Genomic DNA, 6,315 nt, shown 5'->3' with positions numbered 1-6,315 from the left:
TGATGATCCTCAAAGAAATCTTTTGTAAGATAGGTAAGAAAGACTCTTTGATAATTCATCTCTTTTTGAGTGTATCCTTTGACAATCAATCATGCTCCTTTGTGTCTTAACGTTTATATTAGGATTTGGTTTAGTTATGAACACTCTTAGGTAATTCAATCAAATCCCAAACGCTATACAAACACATAAAATTAGTTTTACTAGAAAACAGTTTTATTCCATTCAGAAGATTGATTGACGCTAATGGCTTAATTAGAAGAGATTGGACCAGTAAACTTTTCCAAAATCCATCCATTTCAACTTCAGTTAGGGAGGTTATGTAATCATCAAAGTTAGTAGGCTTTTAAACCTAGATGACCTCCTGAGTTGATTATTGGGTTAATTAGAAGTTTCAGTTTTATGGATTAGCTCTTGGTTAGGTTACTATCATTTTTAGGATTCTAAGTTTGTAAGAGTTGGTGCAGTATGGTGTACAAGAGGTGTAATCGGAGTTAAATTTGGAGTGAAATTTAATGACATTCTTCCCCCCGCCTCTTGTATTCCTTGCAAATCATAATAAGGACTTTGACTGCTCCCACTAACCTTAGAAATCTTTAGGAACTCAGCATGCTTAGGGTCAATATGTAACGACCAACAAATTCTAATAGAGAAACGAGTTTAATGACGTTAGTCGTTGTAGTTTCTCTTGTTGAGGATCATGTTAGTTTAGGTAAGAAATCTAAGTGCGCCCACAATTAGGCAACAATGAAACTTTTTGTAAGTTTAGCATTAGATTTAAGGAGATAAGTTTTTATAGAACAGTGTCGTGATGGAGCGGTGTCTTGTACAAGAGATGTAAATTAAATTGAAGTAATGTAAAATTTTCACTCCCCACCTCTTGCAACTATTGCAAGTTATTATTAAGACACTTAATGCTCCCACTGATCTTTAATATCTCTAGAAATGCTACAAGAGAAGTTTCAATGAGGTACTTGACGTGGGAACCTATCATATATACGTTAGACTTTATTTGATTTCTTTAATGTCCAGATATCATAAGAAACTTTAGGGACATATCTAATAGAAATCTTATTAAGTATATATATATGAATAGATTTCTTCTAAGACCGTGGGCCATATGCGACAAAATTTAGATACAAGTTGATAGTCTTTTAAATGATAAATGAATTATGTCTGAATATTCCATTTTGAATAAGTTCCACTAATGTCAATGAATGACTTATGATGGACCCATACTTATTCCTTAAGCCGAATAATATTTAGGGCTATAACGTCATGATTTATTCATCACTTAGAATGAGATTGGATAAAAAATCATCCTCATTGACCATGCCATGATTTCTCATGAATTTCAGTTATAATGGATGAAATTTATAAGTCTCATTTTCCTTTTGTCGAATTCTCATTTGCATGATGACAAAAATTGTGAAAGCATAAGGTATCATCTAATTCCATCTTAGTAATGTTTCAATCCAGATATTTAGAACAAATAAGATGAGAGTTTAAGGTAAGTGTGACTTTATGTTGATTATGCAAACCTCACAACGTTCATAACTTTGCTTAATTATGATACTATATTCTAATTAATCAGAATATATAAGGTATCGAAAAGCGTTGTTAGAAGACTGCTTATGATGGTTCTTATTGCCTTAACATTTAATTTTGTCACTAACTCTCATGTTAGTTATTTTTCGAGTTCTGGTAAGGAAACGTATGGAACTAGAGTCAACTAATCATGTGTTAATTGGAATATTAAAATTATCAGACTTAAATATCATTAGTAAGTGACTATCGAATTAATTTATCCAACTGTTCTTTAGAATAATGGATAGTCTCGTTGCTTATGCCTAGTCTAATGACATAATTATGCAGTGAGATTTTCCCTTGAGGAACCTTAACGTTGGGATTAGCACTTGTAATTTGTCTATGGACCTTAGAACAATCCTCTTTTAAAGTTTTAGTGGTTGTAAGGTGAATAACATCTTATTTTCCAGTTTCAAACATTTATTTCTATGTACATATGTTGCTTATCAACACACTCGTTATACTTTGGTACTTTTGAGTGTTATAGCTGATTTATAATGCATCAAATTTTACAAATGAAAACTTAGTATGTAATGTACTGGAAAATGTACGTATTTCCATGCGTAAGCCCTTAACTTTATGGGTCATGGTATTGTACATTATAATATATTCACATATACCACTTAACCTTATAATTTATAATTTTAAATGAAGACATGCGCCTTAGGAGTTCTTGTGATTATTCCACAATTATAGATTAGTCTTAGGAAAAACTTAATCTGGAATAACCTTTTAGTGACAGCACTTATGTTACAAAGTTCTTGATTATCATAAGAGACATCATGTTTGATTTGTCCTATTCATCATGCTCTACTTTTCTTCTGTAGTGCTTTATTAGAAGAGAGCAATAGGATCATCGTGTCTTAAGAGATAATCAAGGATCTAATTTAAGAGCTAATTCTTATAGAAACTTTAAGCAAAACATATTAGATTTAGGAATTAGAGTGGATGAGATATAGATTTATAGAAGAAAATTATAGTGAGTAAAAAATTATGGGTACTAAGAATAAGGCAGACGAAATGATCATAAAATTAATTAAGGATCATTAATATAAGGATCATTGTGTGAAGAGGTTGTGATATGTCTATTACTAACATCAAAATAATAGACTTATTTAAAATTCTACTTAAACGAAGACAAATCAGCTTTGGCCAGAAGTGTAATCATTTAAGCATGTGTGCAAAGTAATCGTGACAAATCAGCTTTGGCCAGAAATGAGACAATCACTTTAGTTATGCACTTGTCAAGTATGCTAAACATAAATGAATTAAATCAGCTTTGGCCAGAATTAAGACATTTCAGGTTTGTAATGCATACTCAACATAGCTTTTATTAGACTTGAACAATAAATAGATGTATTAAATCAGCTTTGGCCAGAATTAATACATCAGAAGCTCATTCAAGTAAAGCTATTTTGGTTTTGCCAAAATTATCTGATTCTGATAAATTAATTAAGTGTTAACAAAACCAAGTATTTAATAGCAAACCACCTGTTAGCGCGGGTTCGGGGCGGGAGCCCCGAAAATTTTTTTAGATCACATTAAACAGCTAAAGTAATGAGGTTTCGAGTCTTGTGCGATCAGTAATGCCCAAGTGTTGTGCGATCAGTAAAGCCCAAGTGTTGTGCGATTAGTGAGGCCCAAGACTTGTGCGATCAGTAAGGACTTGTGCGATCAGTGAGGCCTTGTGCGATCAGTGAGGCCCAAATAATTTGTGCGATCAGTAAGGCCCAAGTCTTGTGCGATTAATAATGACTTGTGCGATCCGGAGGACTTGTGCGATCAATGAGGCCCAAATCTTGTGCATTTAGTCAGGCCCAAGGTTTGTGCGATCCATAAGTTGTTGTACGATTTCCCTTGTGTGATTGTCTTGTGCGATCAGATCATATCTGATCTGATCTTGTGCGACTAAAGGGACTTGTACGATTATGATGATAATTTCGAATCCACTCTTTAAGGCTGTTTATTGTGATAACAACTAAAAAAAATTCGAAAATTAAGAATTGTGATATAGTTTCCAATTATTAACATTGATCTATTTTTATCACTAAATTTTGAAATCATAATCTGTTTATCATTTAACAGATTTCGAAAAAATTTAATGGACAAAATTAGATCAAAATTAGGGAAACATCTAACAATTCAAATCACATTCCAAATCATAAAGGAAAATTTTGAATTTCTCATAAGAACATAAGAACATAAGATGAACCCTAAAAAATTAAAACATAATTCTGGAAATTCGAAACCTGAATTTTAATGGTTTTGTAATGGATTTCGTGACAATAAGTTTAACCCTTTATGATTTCGAGTCAATTTATCAAACATATTTTCCGAAAACGGGGATTTCGGCTCATGAAACTCGAAAACAGTTTTGATTTTTTTTTTTTGATGAACTTTTTAAGGCTTTAAAACTTTCTGTTTTCCAGATTTCTATCCCGGAATTGATGGATACGAAAACAGAACCGACTAATCAACATATGCTCTGATACCACATGTTGGATCAGTTCTGTTTAAATGTAATGGAAAACATGAATAATACCTGTTACAGCAGACAGGCCAGCAGAAAATCCAGTCAGAGATGCAGCCATTGAGTTCGACATGATTGTCAGGATGATCTGGTTCCTCCTTAGGGTGTAAGATTATGATGGTGATGAAACCGAAGGTAGGGTAATTTCGGTTCAGGGGAGAGAGTGACGAAATTGATGTTGTTATGAGGGTTTGATTGTGTAATGTGTGTAACCCTTTAACTCTCTAATAAGCCCCTTATTTATACACCCAAGAGGAAACCCAATTAGTTAATAAGGGTAATATGGTCCATCAACAATTACCAACTAATTATTAATAGGTTAATAAATATATTTTGATCTGATATAATATAAATGATTATATAGGCTACAAGATTAAATATTACATTTATATATTTAATCTCACATATCAAACACTTGCTAGTGTTTGTTTCAAATAATAAAATGAAATCTAGATAGAATTGTAATGTGGATTTCATTTCTTGTGTTGCTCGTTTCAACAAAAGAAGGAATGAGAATTGAACCACTTAATTAAGAAAGGAAATCTACATACCAATTCCATCCATATTTCATACTATTATGTGAAACAAACACACCTAAAGTCCGAATCAAATTTTAGTTTCTACGTAAATTCCAATTCCAATTTCATTACATTCCACAAAAGAGCGCTAAACGTCCCCAAAAACTAAGAATTTTGCCTTTCTAATTTTAAAAAAAAATATTTTGACACGATTATTACCTTTTTTTAAAGGAATTGACAAACATAGAAATCTGATACAAATGGGTGCGGATAGCAAACCCATGGTCTAAGTCTACGTGACGCCCTTTGAAAAAAAAGGAATTGACAAACATACAAATGGCGAACCGTAGCCATGGCGTAGCAAGCTGCGCATGGATGCATTCATGGGCGTAGTGACATTTTGAAAAAATATAATAATAATAATAATATCAAATTAAAACTTTAAGATCATTCAACGATCAACCAAATTTAATTCACTTTCTCAATGTTTCATCCACCAACATTTCAAGAAATGGAGGCAAACAACCGAAGTTGTGGTAACATTTTTCCAATTTCCAAACTCTCTAGGGCTAAAACCCAAAGACGATCCGGTGGTCAAACGTGATAACGCCCCAGTGGTCAAACCAGATCATGCTCTGATGGTTGAACCGGACAACCCTCTAGAGGTTGAACTGGTCGACGCTCTGATTCTAGAAGATGGTCAAGGCTATGCCTCATATGGCACACTCCGGTTCTAGAAGATGGTCAAGGCTATGCTTCATATGAAGACGAGATTCAAGACCATGAATTACCGGTATATACGATTTCTACAATATCCTAATGTAGCTGATATATACGGCTGGTGGTATTATAACGTATAGGGCCATCAACACTTTGATTTATGTTTTTTATGTACGTTTTTAGTATTATTTCATGTATCTTTGAAATTTTAATTCTTACTTTGAACTTCTTTTTTTTATTTTTGTTTTAAATAGTATTCTTCAATTTAAAAATAATTTGATTTATCAGTAATGTAATTATAAAATTTTAGTGTTATTATTTATTAGTCATATATTCTTTTTAACATTCTTCTTTGTTAAAACATAAAAGTATTTAAAAAATAAAATGATATGGCAGTAGAAAGTGGAACCACACCCGCTACAGTGGAAGAAAGTGGAAACATAGTAGAATCTCATGTACTGATGAGGTGATGACATAAAAAGTGAAATCAAACCTAACAATCTAAAATAAATCTGGCTCAGATCTTGCCTAGACATGTTGCAAAAAATTCAACACCGAAAAATCTTCTGGTCACCAGAATCGCCTGAACCATTTTGGGCACCATCACCTCAAAAAGATCTTGAAACCATAGATGTCTGCAGTGGAGATTCAAACCTAGAACTAGGTTGGGATTTTTTTTCTAATGGGATTTTGTCATCGTTGATTGTTGTGGCGGTGTTGATGGTTGTTGTGAACCCCACTATTGATGGTGATTGGTGGTCATCGGATTTGGTGATCAGTGGTGTTAACAAGAGGGTGAGCGTGTGTGTGTATGTGAGAGAGAAAGAGAAGAAGGGAGAAAGAAAGAGGGTGGAGAGAGAGAGAGAGAGAGAGAGAGAGAGAGAGAGAGAGAGAGAGAGATGAGGGTTGGGTTGTGGTTGTGTGGAGAACAAGTAGAAATAGGGGGCGAGAAAGGGAGATAGA

The sequence above is a fragment of the Helianthus annuus genome, chromosome 17 (assembly GCF_002127325.2).
Source record: "Helianthus annuus cultivar XRQ/B chromosome 17, HanXRQr2.0-SUNRISE, whole genome shotgun sequence".
Taxonomy (NCBI): Eukaryota; Viridiplantae; Streptophyta; class Magnoliopsida; order Asterales; family Asteraceae; genus Helianthus; species Helianthus annuus.
Note: the sequence above shows the minus strand (reverse complement) of the source record.